Genomic DNA, 20,333 nt, shown 5'->3' on the forward strand with positions numbered 1-20,333 from the left:
TGCCAATGTGGCAGTGAGGGCTCCTGCACCCCAGATGCTAGTGCCACTGCCACCCCAAAGCTTGGAGCTGTGGTCCCCCCACATATGCCTGCACTCAAGACTCCAGCTCCATGGCCATTCCACAGGCACCACTCATTGACACCAATGCCACCACTGCTGCCATAAAAAGATTTTCCTCCAAGATCAGGAACAAGACAAGGATGCCCACTCTTACCACTTCCATTTAACAAAGTAGTGGAAGTCCTCGCCACAGGAAACTGACAAGATAAAGAAATAAAAGGGATCCAAATAGGAAAGTAAGAATTTAAATTTTCTTTCTTTTACTTTTTTTTTTTTTTGCAGATGATATAATCTTAAGTATAGAAAACCCTAAAGAACATCATAAAACTGTTAGAACTAATAAATAAATTCAGTAAAGTTGCAGGATGCAAAAGCAACATACAAAAAAACAGTTGTGTTTCTATTCACTTAAACTATCTGGAAAAGAAATTTTAAAAAACTATGCAATTTACAATAGCAACAAAAAGAGTAAAATACAAATTAAACCAAGGAAGTGAAAGATCCATACACTAAAACCTGTAAAACATTAGTGAAAGGAATAGAAGAAGACACAAATAATGGAAGTGTTTATGAAGACACAAATAATGGAAGTGTTTAAGAAGACACAAATAATGGAAGAAGACACAAATAATGGAACCTGTGTTCATGGATCAGAATAATCAAGATTATCAAAATGCCCATAATACCAAAGCAATCTGCAGATTCAATGCAATCCCCATCAAAATTCCAAAGAGGCCACAGATACCAACTCTGAATAAGAAGAACAAATCTGGAAGCATCACATTGCCTGATTTAAAATTATATTACAAACCAAGAGTAATAAAAACAGTATGGTACTTGGTATAAAAACAGCTACACAGGCCGGGCGCGGTGGCTCACCTCTGTAATCCCTGCACTTTGGGAGGCCGAGGCAGGCGGATCACGAGGTCAGTAGATCGAGACCATCCTGGCTAACACGGTGAAACCCCGTCACTACTAAAAATACAAAAAATTAGCCGGGCGCGGTGGCGGGCGCCTGTAGTCCCAGCTGCTCTGGAGGCTGAGGCAGGAGAATGGCTTGAGCCCGGGAGGTGGAGCTTGCAGTGAGCCGAGATCACGCCACTGCACTCCAGCCTGGGCGACAGAGCGAGACTCCGTCTCAAAAAAAAAAAAAAAAAAAAAAAGAATGTAAACTATGTCAAACTAAAAATATATGCACAGCAAAGGAAACAGTCAACAAAATGAAAAGGCAAGATTTCTTCCATAGAATGGAAGAAAATAGTCACAAACCATGTATATGATAAAGAGTCAATATTGAAAATTCATACAACTCAATACCATGCAAACAAATAGGACAATTTAATAATGGGCAAAAGACTTGAATAAACATCCCTCCAAAGAATATATATAAATAGCCAAGTGGTATATGAAAAGGTGCTCAATATTAGTAATCATCAGGAAAATGCAAATCACAACCACAGTGAGATATAACCTTACTCTAGTTATAATGGCCATTATCAAAATGTCAAAAGGTAACAAGTGTTGATGAGGATGTGGAGAAAAGGGATCCTTTATAACTTGTCGTGGGAAACACTATGGAAGTTTCTCAAAAAATGAAAAACAGAATTACCATTTGATCCAGGAATCTCACTACAGGGTATCTATCCAAAGGAAATGAAATCAGTCTGTTAAAGAGTTATCTGTACCCCCATGTTCACTGCGGCATTATTCACAATAGCCAAGAGATGGAATCAACCTAGGTGTCCCTGAATAAAGAAACTGTGATGTTTACACACACACACACGAATAATCAACTTAAAAAAAAAGCGGTGTGGGTGCCAGGTGCAGTGGCTCAGGCCTGTAATCCCACCACTTTGGGAGGCCGAGGCGGATGGATCACTTGAGGTCCGGAGTTTGAGACCAGCCTGGCCAACACGGTGAAACCCTGTGTCTACAAAAAATACAAACATTAGCCAGGCATGGTGGCGCATGCCTCTAATCCCAGCTACTCGGGAGGCTGAGGCAAGGGAATCGCGTGAACCCGGGAAGTGGAGGTTGCAGTGAGACGAGATCACATCACTGCACTCCAGCCTGGACGCCAGAGTGAGACTCCATCTCAAAAAAAAAAAAAAAAAAAAAAAAGAATCCTGCCATTTGCAACAACGTGGGAAAACCTGGAGGACATTGTTCTAAGTGAAATAAGCCAGATACAGAAAGACAAATACACGTGATCTCACTTTTATATGAAATGTAGTAATGTAGGACTCAAGGAAGCAGAGTAGCACAGCAGTCACTCCAGGGGCTGGGAGGTAGCGAGAACGGGGAGATGTTGGTTAAAGGGTACAATCTTGGAGTTATGAGATGAATACGTTCTGAAGATCTCAAGTACAATGTGGTGGCTGTGGTTAATAATGTATATGTAAAATTTGCAGAGAGAGTAGAACTGATGTATTCTCACTACAAAAAAAAAGTAGTGAAGTGATGGAAATGCTAATTAGCTTGATGGAAATCATTTTACAATGTACACGTATATCAAAACGTCACTTTGTATACGTTAAATATTTATATATTTTACTCGTCAATTATACCTCCATCAACAAGACTGAAAAAAAAAAAAAACTAACCATTTTAAAGTGAACAATTGAGTGGTATTTCATCCATTCACCGTGCTGTGCAACCACCTCCTCTATCTCATTCCAAAATGTTTTCTATCACCCAGAGAGAAAACCCTGTACCTATTAAGCAGTTGACCCCCATTTTCTTCTTCCCCACAGCCCCTGGCAAGCGCCAGTCTGCAATCTGTGTCTATAGATCTTCCATTGCTTTTCTGAGTGTGTGGTAAAATACATATAACGCCAAATGTGCCATTTTAACCCGTTAAGTGTACAATTCAGTGGCATTGATTACATTTGCAATGTTGTGCAACCATCACTATTATTTCCAAATCTTTTTCATAATCCCAAACAGAAACTCTATACCCATTAAGCAGTAATTCCCCACTCTCTCCTCCCACCAGTTCCTGGTAACTTCTATTCTACTTTCCTTCTCTATTAATTTGCCAATTCTAAATACTTCATAGAAGTGGGATCATACAATATTCGTTCCTTTGTGTCTGGCTTATTTCATTTTGCACAGTGTCTTCAAGGTTGATCCATGTGTAGCCTGTATCAGAACTTCATTCCTTTTTATGGTGAAATATACCATATGTATTCACCATATGTTGTTCAGCATTCATCTGTTGATGGATACTTGAGTTTTTTCCACTTTGGGGCTATTGTGAATAATGCTGCTGCTATGAACATTCTCATACAAGTATCTGTTTGAGTCCCAATTTTCAATTATTTTGGGTATGTATCTAAAAGTAGAATTGTTGGATCATATGGTCATTCTATGTTTAACTTTTTAAGGAACTGCCAGACTGTTTTATACAATGGCTGCACCATTTTACATTCCCCCCAGCAATGTATGAGGCTTCCAGTTTCTCCACATTCTTGCCAACACTTGTTATTTTCTGTGTTCTTGATTACAGCCATCCTAGTAGGTGTGAGGTGTAATCTCATTATGGTTTTGATTTGCATTTCTCTAAGAACTAATAATGTTGAGCATCTTTTCATGTGCCTATTGGCCATTTCTATAAGCTCTTTGGAGAAATTTCTATTCAAATCTTTTATTTTGTTGTTTGTGTTTTTGTTGTTGAGTTGTAGGAATTCTTTACATATCCTGAGTATTAAACCTTTATCCCTTAATCAGATAAATAATTCGCAAAAAAAAAAAAATTCTCCTATTCAGTGGATTGTCTTTTCACTCTCTGGAAAATGTGTATTTTTATATTTATGGTGTTTTTTATTTTATTCTACTACTGTTCATTATAAAGATAAGTCACCACTCCCCTTCCTTACTTGCACATATTCCATGTGATTTGTCAGCTGTAAGTCGTATCTTTTAATTCTATTTTCTATTTGGCAAGTAGTAAACTTATTTTACACTGACTTTCCTCTGTCTCTCCCCTCCCAGGTTTTCGGCTTTGTTGTTTCTTTGAATATGTAAGTTTCATATATTCCTCCATTCTTGTCTTTATGCTTGTCCTAGTCTTTAATAAATTCAGTGCTCACTAAGGATGTTTTGTTAACGTTTCCATGACTTTCTCTTGGTTGGATGAAACTCATGTTCAAGGAAATTTCTTAGGTGGGACTCCTGAATGTTGTACTTATGTCTTGCATTTTCAAAATGTTTTCTATACCTTTAATATTGGAAGGACAGTTTGGCTAAATATAAAATCCTTGGCTCACATTTTCTTGAGTTAAAAAAAAAATGCTTTACTTTTGTTTTGCTTTGGATGTTGCTGTCAGGCTAATGCCAAGCTGATTTCCTTTTTTGTAACAGTTTGCGTTTTAACCTTGAGAACGAAAGGATTTTTTCCCCTTTATCAAGTCTAATTATTTTACTGAGATATCTCATGGTTGGCTATTCTGATTCAATATTTCCAGGTCCACAGTAGATCCTTCCAATATGTATAGTTAGTTCTTCAATTTCAGAAATATTTGTTTGGATTATATTTAAATATTAGTGCAGTTCTTTTTCCATTTTCTGAAACTTCAATTATATGTATGTTGAGTCTCTTTTGCTGACCTTCTATATAGCTCTCTTAAATTCTCTTGGATCCCTTCACCTCTTTCTTATTTTCTTTGTTTTGGCTATCTTTATTCCTCTATTCAGTGTTCCTTATATTTTTAGTCGGTATTTTTTCTTATAATCTAAATTTTTGAGATGATTTTTCTTTTTTTCTCCTTAGTTTGGTCAACTTGTTTCACAAGTGTTTTTTGTACTTCCCGATTTCTTGGAACATCTTGAGATGTCTTTCATATCTTCAAATGTTTGTTCAAGTCCAGTTATGATATTTGATGCTGGTTGAAAGGTGAGTCTCCCCTGCTTTTTGTGGGGAGAAGGAGGAGGAGGACTAGAAAACTTGAGTCAAATTTTCACGCTGTGTTTTCTTCTTACAGTAACTTTGTATGTATATCAGCTGTAATTTTCTGTTATTTGAAATACATTACATTATTTTTGTAGACCAGTAATAACAAGTGATTATTTTAAAGGTAAGTGTAAAGAGTTTGCATGGCTTACTAGGTGTCTTTTTCTTGTTTTTTCTTTTCTATTTTTATGTATTTTTTATTTTTTATTGTGACGGAGTCTCGCTCTGTCGCCCAGGCTGGAGTGCAGTGGCGTGATCTTGGCGCATTGCAACCTCGGCCTCCCAGGTTCAAGCAATTCTCCTGCCTCAGCCTCCTGAGTAACTGGGATTACAGGAGCGTGCCCGCACATGCGGCTAATTTTTGTATTTTTAGTAGAGATGGGGTTTTGCTATGTTGGCCAGGCTGGGCTTACTAGGTTTCTTAATTCAAGCACTTTTTTTCTCAGCCTAGTAAGGTACAATTTTAAAAATAAATAGTGCCTCTGGGAAGGGAATGTTAACTGATTCTGTCATTTTTTTTTTTCTAAAGGCCCCTTAATTTTTGCCGCGTGGTTCTTCCTTTTCTTTCACCAACAAGCATTCTGCTCCACGTTGCCTCCCCCTCTTCCAGAAGTGGTGCTTTTCCAAAATTGCCATCATGAATTCTGAGCACTTTCAACTCCTTTCCTTCTAAGTCTCCTTTAGCCAGTGCTCTGCTCTACCAGCCCCCAGATCTGTTTTCAGAATTTCTTCAGAGTGGGACTCCGTCTCTCTGGGGGTGATTTTCTTCAGCGTTTTGTACAATTAGTTCCCCACCCCCCACCCAGTTATTCTCGTCTCTTTTCTCTGTACTTTCATCTTTACTTTTGCATGAACTTTAGAATTGGTTTGGCTCATTTCAGATATTTCTCTTCCTACTTACATCTGAATACAATTTTAGGACTTTTTTTCTCTTGTAGAGAAAAGCACACTGTAAACATATTTGGGGTAGTTTAACTTGCGCTTTTTTGCTGATTTGTGTAGTTTTCGTAGGATGTAGGAACGTAGGAGATATTTCAGTCTAGACTGCTGCTGTTATTCCATGAGAATCAGGAAGTTTCTGTACCTCAGAGCTTTTATTTATTTATTTATTTATTTTGAGATGGAGTTTTGCTCTTGTCCTCCAGGCTGGAGTGCAATGGCGCAATCTCAGCTCACTGCAATCTCCGCCTCCCGGATTCAAGCAATTCTCCTGCCTCAGCCTCCCCAAGTAGCTGGGATTACAGGCATGTGCCACCACACCTGGCTAATTTTTTATCGAGATCCGGCTGGTCTCAAACTCCTGGCCTCAGGTGATCCACCATCTTGGCCTCCCAAAGTACTGGAATTACAGGCGTGAACCACCTCACCCGGCCACTTTTGTCTTAAGACAAGGGTGTGCAGAACTTACCTCCCAGTGTCATTTTTAGTACCAAGTGAGTTAATGCATATGGAACTCCTAGCACATGGTAAATGCTCAGCAAATTTTGTTGTTATTGTTATTCTGATTCATGTTGTGAGTCTTCCCTACATTGGATGCTGTCACAGGATCTTCATGCATCAAAAGTCCCCTGGCAGGGGCAGCTCATCTGAGTTTCAGTTCTAGATTCTCTCTTAGTAGCACATATACCAGACCTATTTTACTTCCCAATTCAATTTGAGTTTGACAAGCAGTCATTTTTATCATTTCTAGAAATCCTTTTTGTAATATTCTGATCTTTTCTCACTGAGAATAGGTGCTTCTTCAAAAGCAATTAATCATAGAAGCAGATGGCGTGGTAATGGTTACAAATGCCTTATGGGTCCCAGCAGGAGGGCTGGGCTGGTGGCTCTGCCTCTCACTCAGCCTGTGCTGCCGGCATGTGGTCGCTGTGCCATTTGGTATTTTATAAGATTCATTCTTCCAAATGGAGCTGCTTTTTCTTTTTCCACTTTGCATTTTTCATTCCCCTTTTTCTGATATCTCATTCTTCTCTTGCACCCTCTCTCTCCCTATTGTTACCATCTGCCCTTTCTTGCACCCTTGACCACAAATAGGTGATTACTCTAGGATGTGTAATTTGAATGGACAGCTTCCATTTAGAACATCTCTCTTCCCAGATTGGAGTTAATATATGTCCCTCATTCAGTTTCTTCTTTTTTCCAGCTGCACTTACTAAACCATCACCATCTCCGGTCTGGACTATATAACATACGACAGAATGTAATATATATATGTAATGCATTCTGGCCATATGACTCACTTTGGATGAGGCACTGGGAAAAAACTGATCCTTAGATCTCACGCCTTTAATGAACAATGTTCATTCTTGTATCACCCCTCAAGCAATGGCCTATGCTATGCAAGGGGCAATTGTGGCAACACAGAAATGAAAAATACTCAAGTGTTATTGCTCAAGAATACATGAAAGTCATTCCAGTCCAACTTCCTACTTTTGCACAGGAACTGTTCTTTGTATCTCTATTGCTCTAGTTTTCAAAAGAGTGCCTACTATATGAGTTGCTAGGCAATGTGGTAGGCTGAATGGTCCCCAAAGATATTCGGGTCCTAATCCCTGGAATCTGTGAATGTTATCTCATATGGCAAAAGGGCTTTGCTGTTGTGACTAAATTAAGGATCCCAAGACAGGAAGATAATACTGGATTAGTTGGGTGGGCCGAACATAAATTCAGGGATCCTTATGAGACCAAAGCAGGAGCTCAGAGAGGAAGTAGGACATACAATAATTAAAGCGGAGGTTGGAATGAGGAAGGGGTCAGAGCCAAGAAATGCAGGTGGCCTCCAGAAGCCAGAAAAGGCATGAAACAGATTCTGCTGTTGAAACTGATTGAAACTCATTTTGGATTTCTAGTTTCCAGAACCGGAAAAGAATAAATCTGTGTTGTTTCTACACTGTGTTTGTGGTAATTTTTTTATGGCAACGATAGGAATAGGAAAGGAATACAGGCAACAGCACTAACCTCTTTACAAGATTTATTTGCCCTTCACTTAACTTTTATTTTCATAGAGACAGGGCCTCACTCTGTTGCCCAGGCTTGTCTGAGCACCAGGCCTCAAACGACCTTCCCACCTTGGTTTCCCAAAATGCGGGGAATACACGTGTGAGCCATCATGACCAGCCTTCACTTAACATTTAACTCCAGAGTTAAGGGATTTGCTCAAGTTTGCAGGGATGGTTAGAGACAAAGTGGTCATTAGAACTAGGGAGACCATATGTATCAGTTAGCTTCTGATACATAATAACCTCAATCTTACTAGTTTAAAACAAAAATGTATTTAGCTAACGATTCGATGGATGATAAATTTGAGCTAGGCTCACGTGGATAGTGTATCTGCTGTTGACTGAGTTCATCTAGGCATCTGCAGTCAACTACCAGGTCATCTGGGGGTCAGCTGGCCTCTGTTGGCCTCAGCCAGTAGGATTTGTTTGTACTCCACATAGTCTCTCAGGCTCCAGGAGGCCTGCTCAGGCATGTTCACGTGGCATTTGGAAAGACTTCCAAGAGAAACAGTAAAAACAGGCATGGTATGCGGAAGCCTTGGCTACGGACTAGCACATCATTTCCACTATGAGTTTTTTGTCTTTTTTTTTTTTTTTTTTTTTTTTGAGACGGAGTCTCTCTCTGTCACCCTGGCTGAAGTGCAATGGCATGATCTTGACTCACTGCAACCTCCACCTCCCAGGTCCAAGTGATTCTCTTGCCTCAGCCTCCCAAGTAGCTGAGATTACAGGCATGCACCACCACGCCTGGCTAATTTTTGTATTTTTAGTAGAGATGGAGTTTTGCCACATTGACCAGGCTGGTCTTAAACTCCTGGACTTAAAGTGATCCACCTACCTCGGTCCCCCAAAGTGCTGGGATTACAGGTGTGCATCACCACACCCAGACACTTCCACTTAATTTTATTGGCCAACATGAAGTCATAAGATGAGTTCAGATTGAAGGCAGAGGAAAAAGATCCCACTGTTGGATGAAGAAGCTGAAAAGTCTCATTGAAGAAGATGCTGATTCAGAGAGGAGGAGCCATTTTTGACTTATTCCCTGTCATATGATTCACTTCTTAAACTGGTTCACTTCTGAGAATGAAAGGAGATGTTACTTAGAATTACATCAAGCCAATGCATAGAAACTAGGACTGTCCCAGGTGTTAGGGTATTAGGACCCATGTCTCCTGACTGTCAGCCCAAGGCTTTTTCTACTTTCCCACACTGCATTATGATGCTACTTTCATGACATTGGGAAGCCACCACAGAAACTTGCAGAAGACAGAGCTCAAATCCAAGTCCAAACCAAAGATTAGCGTCAATGATACTCCTGGTGCACAAGTAAATACCCATACATAATTTGTTTTCCCATTTCTCTCTGTTACCCAAGTATCTTCTTTAAAACCCTTCCCTGAGGGCTTTTGCACATCTAAGCAGTGGTCAAATGTGTCATTGCCAACAAAGATAGGTGATGCTCTAAGTTTGGCTAAGTTTGGTGCTAGCTGTATAGAGTGTGTGTGTGTGTGTGTGTGTTCTATGTGAACATGCATTATATATATACGTAAAATGAAAATAATTTCCAGAGCTCCCAACTGAAGCCTTTCATTTAAGTATGTATGGATGGAGTTCACCTCTGTGACATTAAACCTTGTCATAGATTTCTGTTGACCCGAACTGCAGGGCATCTGGCCTCCTTTTCTAATTTTGCCAAGCCTCCCAAAAGCTTATTTCAAAAGCTTATTGTATAGCTTGGTTTATAAAAAGCACTATTTTTCTTTCAAATAATATAGTGTTTTTGAAACAGAATTTCTCCATCAACTTTAGAAACTTTTGTACTATGGTTTAAAGTCATAAGCTGGGGCGTTTTGGAACTTATTTGAAAACCTAGAAATCCTAATATATGTGTGGTAGCTTTTTAATAACATCCCAGGAGGCAGGCCTGTGGGCGTTTTCTCTGTTCTTGGAGAGACCACTCAGTTGAGAGTAGCTAATATATTTGGTTTCACCACTTCCGTTTAGCATTCCCAGATCAAATCTCCATTGGATCAGTTTCCCCATTGATGAAGTCTAGAGACCTCCGTTTAACTTTGGAGTCCCTCTAGAGCCAGGCCTTACCTACATGCTCTGCCTTATCCTTACAGCTCTGAGATATATATCATCTGCCAGCCCATGAGCTTCATTCTCCTACTTTGCCCTAAACATGCAGTTCCCGATAAACATGTCTCATCCCTCCTCTGATAGTAGAAGAAAGAGAAGAGCGCACATGACAGTGACAAGGGAGACTACAGCTACACCGTCACCGGGTGGGATGGTGGTGGGCAGCAGGCAACAAATGCCTATTGTTCCTGTTCAGGGTGGCTAGCATGCAAGGTCACATGCTCTGCAGTAAGAGACCTTCCAAGCTGCTCTCAGTCAGCCTGTGCCCTAACCATCTGCAGTGCTGTGCCTACCCTTAATTATTTCTTTGGTTCATCAGCTCTCTCCTCACCCTCCATCCCACCTCTTGCTGCTGCCAATTACAAGCATGATTGTCCTACCCACTCCCCAGCCTCTTATTTTTGCACCCTTTAAAGTATAATCTATATACAAAAAGTGCCCACATCGTAAGTGTACAGCTCCATACATTTTTATGGACTGAACAGGTCCGTGTAACCAGCATCCAAAATGAGAGGCAGAATATTACCAGCATCCCTTAACTCCCACCCTGTTTTTCCTTCTATTCCCCCACCTCCAAAGGTAACTATTATCCTGACTTCAAATACTATAGATTAGTTTTGCCCGTTTCAAACTTCATAATGGGAAATCACACAGCGAATACCTTTCTGTGTCTGGTTCCTTTTTCTTTTTTTCTTTTCTTGAGAGAGGTTCTCACTGTGTCACCCAGGCTGGAGAGCCGTGGTGCCATCTCGGCTCACTGCAGTCTCGACTTTCTGAGTTTAAGCGATCCTCCCGCCTCGGCCTCCGAAGTAGCTGGGACCACAGGGGCAAGCCGCTGCACCCGGCTGATTTTTTTTTTTTTTTTTGGAGACAGAGTCTCACTGTGTTGCCCAGGCTGGAGTGCAGTGGTGCAATCTCAGCTCACTGCAAGTTCCACCTCCCGGGTTCACGCCATTCTCCTGCCTCAGCCTCCTGAGTAGCTGGGACTACAGGTGCCCGCCACTTGGCCCAGCTAATTTTTCTGTATTTTTAGTAGAGATGGGGTTTCACCATGTTAGCCAGGATGGTCTCGATCTCCTGACCTCAGGATCCACCTGCCTCGGCCTCCCAAAGTGATGGAATTACAGGCATGAGCCACCACACCCGGCTGCCCTGGCTAATTTTTTAAAATATTTTTGTAGAGTCAGGGTCTTGCTATGTTGCCCAGGTTGGTCTCAAACTCCTGGGCTTCAGCGATCCCTCCCATCTTGGTCTCCCAAAGTGTTGAGATTCCAGACCGGAGCCACCACACCTGGTCAGGCTTCCTTTGCTCAATATTATGTTGTTGAGACTCAGTCATGTTGCTTCATGTAGTTGCAGACTCTTCACCCTTTTCACTTCATGATATCCCTTTGTTTAAAGATGCCGTGATGGGTTTACCCAGTTTGTTGTTGCTGGGCATTTCCAGTTTGGGTATTTTGAAAGTAGTGCTGCTGTGAGCATTCTTATAGACGTTTTTGGTGAAGCTATATATGCATTTTTGTTGAGTGTGTGCCTGAGAGTCAAATTTCTAGGGCCATGTGGCCTAGGCCTGTTCAGTTTTAATAGATACTGCCGAATAGTTTCCTAGGATGGAAACGGTTATACACTGCGGTGTGTGAGCTTCCTGTTTGCTCCACATCCTCGTTAACAGTATTTTCTATCTTTTCACTGTAACTATTTGGTGGAAGCATACTAGTGTGACTGTTGTTTTCATTTTAATCTCCCTGCTGACTAAGGAAATTGAGAGAATTGGATTTTTCTTTTTTTTTTTTTTTTTTGAGACAGGGTCTCGCTTTGTTGCCCAGGCTGGAGTGCAGTGGTGCAACCATAGCTCACTGCAGCCTTGACCTCTTGGGCTCAGGCGATCCTCCCACCTAAGCCTTCCAAGTAGCTGAAATTGCAGGCATGCACCATCAAACCTGGCTATTTTTTTTTATTATTTTCTGTAGAGATGGTGTCTCACTTTGTTGCCCAGGCTAGTCTCAAACTCTTGGGCCCAAGCAGTTCTCCCACCTTGGCCTCCCAAAGTGCTGGGATTACAGGCACGAGCCGCCTCACCTGGCCAGGATTGGGTTGTGCCATCCCGCAGCCCAGGGCTCCGGGGGTCCCACGCAGACCCAGGTAGTCTTCCACAGAGGCCTGGCCCTTGCTTACTCTCTGTGGACTTTGGGGCTTCCCACCCAGGCAGCCTCGTGGGAGTGGAGGGGCTGTGATCTGGGGAAGAGCACATTTACTCCTGATGGAGTCAGCTCTCAAAATAGTCAAAAATTCATGGCTGTCATAAAAATTTAAACCCTCTTCCCCAGCTCTCTGGAACTTTGATCAAAGATGCTAATATTTGACTGATGTGCTTGGTGAGGGATTGTTCACCATCGGGACAAAGAGCTTATGAGCAACGAATTTGCCAAGATAAAGCTGTGCATTGGGTTGTGGTTGGAGAAACCCATACTCACATTGCACACCTTGGGCAGCCCCTGAATCATCTGACCCTTCCTGGCAGGCCACTATTCCTGTGGTCCCGGAAGGGAGGAAGACCCAAAGGCCATTCCATAGAGACACTAGCCACCCCAGCACCGTTATCCTCTCAAGTTTCTTACCCTCCATGAGAGTCCTGTGGACTCAGAGCGTCTTGGTATGGTCATTTTTGTATGTGCTGCTGCTGACTTTTTCCCCAAGTAAAATCTTTTTCTTTGGGTATTGGGGAAAGTGGTGCAACATTTGGAGGGAGGGCTTCTACAGAAGTAGTTAGATGTTATCTGCATTTTCCTTTTTATTCTTGACACGATTCTAATCCCCCCACATTTTTTTCTGGACATCTCCTTCCACACTGATGGTGAGAATTCCTTAGGGCAGAACTTAATAGCTGTGTTGCCGGTCTTCAGCTGTTGCGGTGTGGGTTCCTGGGAATAGCACATTCACTCTTATGGAGTCAGTTCTCAAATCTGTCCAAAATTCATGGCTATATTGAAAATGTAAACACTCTTCCCCGGCTCTCTAGAACATTCATCAAAGATGCTAATATTTAACTAATGTACTAGGTGCACGGTTGTTCACCATCAGCATAAAGTGCTTGTGAGCAATGCATTTGCCAACATGCAGGAAAGGAAGAGGAAGAAAGGCAAAGTCTAGATCATTCCCAAGTTCAGCATCAGCCCCTGAACAGTTGAGAGTTAACTGCCTTCGCTCTGTATTTTCCCCTTAGTTTCAGTAGTTTTCGTCATTTTTCAAAGGCATAACCAACCCCCCCGGCTGGGCCCACAGTGATTGAGAGCGCATCTATCTCCCTTACAAGAAAGAGGGCATGGTGCCAGGGCCTCGTGACAGCCCCAGCTTCCACTCCCCCACTCCCAGGCTGGTTTCATTTGTCTTCTCTTTGCCCTTTGGCTTTTCTCTTCTTCAGAAATTTCCATTTTCCTTGCACCAAACGTATTAAAATTTAACAGTCACAGCATTTCATTGTGTGACATGTGATAGCTGTCCCGATAACTTCATTTTCCTCTGTCATTGAAGAGGCCATTTTCAAAGTCACCCTGAACCGTGAACAATTCTCACATAATGGCTATTTGATTCTGTTTGTACACTGACATTTTTGTCCTTTTGTCTCCCCGAGTCTGCTTTCCTTGGCCTACTACTACTAATACTATAATATGGGAAATAATAGTAATGTAGGACAGTTTTAATTCTCTCCTCTAAGAAGTGGCCAATGCTGGAGAGTAAATACTTGAGTCTCCCCTGTCCCCATCCCAGGCCACCCCATCTCTCTCAATTCCTCATTAAGTGGCTTCCAAGGATGGAGAATGAGGATGAGAAGACCAAATGTCTGGCATCTGCCTTGCAGAGTGAGCTATGGCCATTGGAGGTGATCTGAGGAACTGTGTGCGGGGAGAGGGGGAAGAAATATGGGGTAGGTTTTGGTGGAAGGGTCTTCAGGAAATAAAGAGAGATGTTGAAAGAAAAGTTCTGTGAGATTTTGCTATCCGGTGTATGATTTCCTGATTTCCACCCCACTCCAGCCCTGCCAAATCTCTTGTTTATTTATTTATTTATTTATTTATTTATTTATGAGATGGAGTCTTGCTCTGTTGCCCAGGCTGGAGTGTGGTGGTGCGATATCGGCTCACTGCAAGCTCCACCTCCCGGGTTCAAGCAGTTCTCCTGCCTCAGCCTCCCAAGTAGCTGGGATTACAGGTACCTGCCACCACACCTGGCTACTTTTTGCATTTTTAGTAGAGATGGGATTTCACCATGTTGGCCAGGCGGGTCTTGAACTCCTGACCTCAGGTGAACCGCTTGCCTTGGCCTCCCAAAGTGCTGGGATTTCAGGCGTGAGCCACCATGCTCGGTCAAATCTCTTGTTTAGTTTCGTGATTAATGTGTAGCAGAGTGAGGCACCTATTCTAGGGAAATGGTTTAGTGCCAGACGTGACTTCAGGGTGACCAGAGACCATGAGTGGAGGTGAACTAAGCCCCGCCCCAGCCTCTCTGCTCCAGTTAGTTTAAAATCGCCTCCCTCAACGTGTGACCAGGGAACATAAAGTGCTCTGGGACTCTGGGATATAGGAGTTAGTCTAAGATGAGAAAACTACCACCATCTCCTCGGGATCTCATCTACACAGGGAACCTGTGCACTCTCCGGTCCCCTCAAGCCCAGGTGCGCTGTGAGGTTTGACAGGTGTCATCTCTGGGGTTTCTAAAAGACTGCCGCTAAAGGATGCTTTGTGAAAAGCTGGTTTTCCTTATCAGACACGAATCACTTAACTCTCTCCTTGTACCCAGATGGCTAAATTTGGTTTATATGATCTCGCTGTGACCTTCTCTTGAACAGCTCTGAGCGTGCTGCCAAAATGAAAATGAACAATGTCAGTGCCGTGATGTCCAGTTGAGCTGTGACCTGGATTCTGGCCTCGCATACACAGAAGCAACTGAAAGCTGAGAACAAGGGGCCACCGATGGCTAGGTGTGGGGGGGATTGTATTACTTGAGCCCATCCCTTGAAAAGCTTGGGAGTCCACCACATCCACTGGGACCTCATCAACTCCTGGCAAGAAGAATGTCCCTGGGCACGGGGGACAGGGATCAGCTGTCCGAGGTGAGAGTCCTCCCTGGTGAGCCCACACCTCCACGTGGGGCACTGCAGGCTGTGAAGAAAGGTGAGCGAGATGACAGTGTCGCCGCTGCTCCAGAGAATAGGATGTGGGGACCCATCTGACCTCGGCCCCCACACCTCTCGCTCCCTGCTCTCTTGGTGCCAAGGCTTGACTTGCCTGTGAAAGGAAATGAGAAAATTACCTTGGAATTAAAAGACCAGTAACAAATAGTCAACCTTGGAAGGGTCAGGCTGAAGATTCTTTTGGAAATATAGATACAGGATCCCTTTTTCAGAATGCTTGGGACGAGAAGTGTTTTGGATTTTGGACTTTTAGATTTTGGAGTATTGTCATGATATTTATTGGTTGAGCATCTTAGATCTGAAAATCTGAAATCCAAAATGTTCCGATGTGCGTTTCCTTTGAGCATCATGTCCGCCCTCAGAAAGTTTTGCATTTTGGAACATTTTGGATTTTTGGATTTGGGATGCTCAAACCTGTATTAGGTTGTACCACATAAAACTGCCAGTGTTGGTCATTTTTGACCAGCAAAAATGTCAGTTTCATGTGGTTCAAACTGACATAACGATGATTCCCCTTCTAAGTCTTCCCACTGCATTTGGAATAAAGACAATTTTTTTAATTTTATTTTTTTTCTTTTGAGACAAGGTCTTGCTCTGTTGCCCGGGGTGGAGTGCACTGGTGCCATCATAGCTCACTACAGCCATGAACAACTGAGCTCAAGAGATTATCTTCTCAGTCTCCTGAGTAGCCGGGACTACAAGTGCATGCCATCAGGCCTGGCTAATTTTTATTTTTTGTAGAGATAGCGTCTTACTACATTGTACAGTCTGCTCTCAGACTCCTGGGCTCAAGTGATCCTCCTGTCTCAGCCTCCCAAAGTGCTGGGATTACAGGTGTGATTGGCCTAAGACCAAATATTTTTGACTGAGCCCACTGGGCTCCCCCAACTGTCTGTCCAGCTTCACGGCTATACTTCCTGATCCTGCTATTCTCCTAACAACCTCTCCACCTCTTAGTCTTCCTCATTCTATGCCTTTCCTGGAGGATCGCCTCTCTTCGCCAAGTAACTCACCCTTTAGATATGTGTTCGAACGCCGATTTCATGGGAAGTCTTTTCTGATTAGGCTTTTCTGCTCCTCAATGTGCTCAGAGCACCTTCACTTTCCCTAGGAGGTGTGATCTCGACTTGTATTGATGTGTCAGTGTCCGTGTTGGATGCTTGCCTCTCCCCCACGGGGCCCTGCAGCCAGACACCGGGCGGTCCCTCCCTGTGATTCGTTTCATGGAAGCTTTGCCTTGTTGACACATGTTTGAATGCTCTGTATTGACATAACAATTTGCATGACCATATCATATAGCATTTTGCATCCTCTGTTCAATAAGAACCTTAGCAACAGCCCTCAGACCCTCAGACTCAGAGAAAGTAATCAAAGGGCCCTGCCTTTTCTTTGCATCTCCTTCACCTCTGCCACTACCAGTAGGGCCTTACGCCAGCTTGGCTCCCTGTCGAGACTTGTGGTGTCACCTCACTAGATTGAGTCTTGGAGGCAGAAACTGCTCGTCAGTCATTGCACACGACATGAGGGAGGGCAGTGGTGAGTGCAATGAACACAGTAGACATTCGACAAATATTTGTTGTCTGCATGAAACCTTAAGACAAGAGAGGTAAAAGCTTTATTACCTTTGGGCTGGAAATCCCTTCACTCTAGGAAAACTTCCCCAGCCCCAAGGGCCCATGCAGCTTCCCCCTACTCAAGTAAGTCTTTGCCTGTACCAGTTGTCTAAAATTGAAAACTCAGTGACTTACCAAAATAAGTTGCACAAGTCTATGGGCTGGTGCGGTGCTTATTGCTGGGCTAGGCGTGGCTGCTTTCGGCTGGGCTGGCGCAGCCATCTGCTGTCAGCTGCGTGATCAAAGGTGGCCTCAGTTGGGTTGTGTCAGCCCTGCTCCTCATGGTCCTTCTCCAGCAGGCTGGCTTGGCCTTGTTCATATGGGGACTGCAGGGCTTCAATAAGAAGTATAGAAGTTATAGCCTCTTGAGGTCTAGGCTCAGAACTGCCTGGCACCCTGTTACTTCTTCACATATCACTGACCAACCCAAGTTGCAGGGCCAGTGCAAATTCCAGAGATGGGACATAGATGCTACCCCTTGTGGGAGGAGAAAGTTATATTGCAGAGGGTGTGATTCAGGGAAGGATAAAAATTGGGCCCTTTTTTGCCTTCCAGCTTCCACATGTCCCCATATACAGGGAAACTCTCTTAAAAACCAAGTCATTACAATGATATTAGCCCACTGAATAATCAGAATTCGCTGGACAGGCATTTAGATATAAATGAGGCTGGAGCTGAGTTTGGGTGGGGTTCACTGGATTCTCTCCCCAGACTCCTTGTGTATGTAAGGTCAAAATTGAGGTAACAGCACAGTATTGCAGGTCTGTCTGGCATTGTACCTGTAGTCCCCGAAGTGAGTATTTCTGAAGAGGAGTCAGAAAGAAAGCAAAGCAAATCAGAATAAGAAAACTCTAATTTCCCCTTTAGAGTGGTAAAATCTTTTTTTTTTTTTTCTTTTTGAGATGGAGTCTCTGTCGTGCAGTGGTGTGATCTCAGCTCACTGCAACCTCCGCCTCCTGGGTTCAAGTGATTCTCCTGCCTCAACCTCCCTAGTAGCTGGGATTACAGGCACCTGCCACCATGCCTAACTGGTTTTTGTATTTTTCAGTAGAGATGGAGTTTCACCATGTTTGCCAGGCTGGTCTCGAACTCCTGACCTCAGGTCATCTGCCTGCCTCAGCCTCCCAAAGTACTGGGATCACAGGCGTCAGCCACCACATCTGGCCTAGAACGTTAAAATCGTAATTAGGTCTATAGACCAGTTAGCAGCTTCCTGCTGATGTGCTGTATCCTGCACTGTACAGTTAGTGTTGCAGGAATCAGGATGGTGAAGGGTATACAGGACCCTCTCAGTATTATTTTTGCAACTTCCTATGAGTCTACAATTATTTCAAAATACTGAGTTAAAAATAACTGGAATATGTACATTGTTAGTTTGTACAATTATAATTAAGCACGTGCCACTGCCTGGCGTTTACAAATTGCTAACTGGCACCGTCACAACTTCTTTATGTCAGCATCTATCAGCTCACTCCCATGTTGTTACTTGGTCTCCCAGGGAAAACAGCCACTAAGAAAAGAGGGAAAGAAACAACAGGCACCTTCTCTTTTGTTACTTTATTTCTCACATTAAACCTTTTCACTTTATCTACATATATATATGTATATATTATATGTATGTGTATATATCTATATATAATTCTTTTAAATTAAATTATTGATTACTGGACTATTACCTGATAAATTATGTATGGAAAATGTCACCAACTGCAATGAACTTCATTTGTTTAATCATGTAAATACTATAAAGTTTAAAAGTATCTATTTCTTTTAACTTGTTTTCCCGTTGAATTTAATAATATGGTTTCTTTTTTCTTCCTTATCTGAATCTGAAATCCAAAACCTTTGAGGTTAGAATTCCAGAATCAGCAGTCAGGGCTAACTACTCTTTGGGCTGATGTATGGCTAAGCAAGGATTGGCTGGGGGACCTGGGAGAGGGCTGGCTCCCCTCTCTGCTCCGCCACCATAGCTGATTTCTGTCTGATACCCAGTTTGAGGACCAGGGGATGCCCAGGTCTTGCATGCATGCTTTTTTGTCTATCCCGGGACTCAGTACTTCATGGGGAATGCCTCCCAGCCTCAGTCATCATCCTTTGAGATAAGGCAGAATTTCCCAAGCTACCATTTAGAAGAACCCTCTCTAGGAGGTTAATAGATATTATATAGCGTGTCCGGCCACGGTGGCTCACACCTGTAATCCCAGCACTTTGAGAGGCTGAAGTAGGCAGATTACTTGAGGCCAGGAGTTTGAGACCAGCCTGGCCAACATGGTGAAACCCCATCTCTACTAAAAATACAAAAAATTACCCAGGTTCGTGGCGGGCATCTGTAATTCTAGCTACTCAGGAGACCGAGGCAGGAGAATCGCTTGAACCCGGGAGGCAGAGGTTGCAGTGAGCAGAGACTGTACCACTGCAATCCAGCCTGGGAGATAGAGTGAGACTCCGTTTCAAAAAAAGAAAAAAGGTGTTATATAGGGTAAGAGACGTTCCTTTTTCAGCTATGTTTGGAAAGATAATACATCACAATCATTGGACACATTTGATAAATATGCTCTACATTTTGAAGTATTTAAGGGCACCACCCTAATTTTTTAAAATAGATTTTTGTAAATGTGAGGTCTTGCCATATTGCCCAGGCTGCTCTCAAACTCCTGGCCTCAAGCAATCCTTGCACCTCAGCTTTCCAAAGTGCTGGGATTACAGGTGTGAGCCACTGTGCCTGGCCAACCACCCTAAATTCAAAATCAACTTTCATAAGAGGATCTGACCTCAATAATGTACATTAAGGCATCATTACATTAGGGTTTTTTTTTTCATTGCATTATCTTTCCCAGGAATGTTTGCTTTTAAAGATGCTAATGGAAAAATTAAAGTTAAATTATTTTTAGGATGTACAGGCATAGGATGGAGGTATTTCAGGGAAGGCATGGAGGGAAAACAGCTAAAATCACACCTCTCAGCTGGCTGCTGAATGCCCCCAAGCATGAGCCTCTCTCCCAGGTCCAGCTCTCCACCCTCACGGCTCTGTCCCTGTGAGTTGATGGCTGCCCGCTCTGTACTATGGCACCTGACCTCTCTCACGAGCTCTTCCACACCCATGTGTCCAGCTGCCAATGGCTCCCAATCTCTTGGATGTTCAAATTCAACATAGCCAATACCACCTAGGCATGGTGGCACCCGCCTGCAGTACCATCTATTTGGGAAGCAGAGGTTGGAAGATCACTTGAGCCTGGGAGGTCGAGGCTACAGTGAGCTGTGATCACACCGCTGCACTCCAGCCTGAGCAACAGAGCAAGACCCTGTCTCTATTTTTTTTTTTTTTTTTTGGAGACGGAGTCTCGCTCAGTCGCCCAGGCTGGAGTGCAGTGGCCGGA

The 20,333-nt window shown here is 43.1% G+C and overlaps 1 long non-coding RNA gene across 2 annotated transcripts in view; it reads right to left on the reverse strand.

Moving 5' to 3' along the window:
• Positions 1 to 14,959: 14,959 nt before the first annotated feature.
• The window catches only part of LOC126961459 (uncharacterized), a 44,162-nt gene continuing 38,788 nt past the window's right edge, over positions 14,960 to 20,333 (reverse strand). For both annotated transcript variants that reach the window (XR_007728306.1, XR_007728305.1), the window contains exons 3-5: positions 17,092 to 17,290; positions 16,357 to 16,603; positions 14,960 to 15,437 (exon numbers count right to left, since the gene is read on the reverse strand). This is a non-coding gene — a long non-coding RNA (uncharacterized LOC126961459). The remainder of the gene's footprint in view (positions 15,438 to 16,356; positions 16,604 to 17,091; positions 17,291 to 20,333) is intronic.

This window comes from Macaca thibetana, chromosome 8 (assembly GCF_024542745.1).
Source record: "Macaca thibetana thibetana isolate TM-01 chromosome 8, ASM2454274v1, whole genome shotgun sequence".
NCBI classification, from domain to species: domain Eukaryota; kingdom Metazoa; phylum Chordata; class Mammalia; order Primates; family Cercopithecidae; genus Macaca; species Macaca thibetana.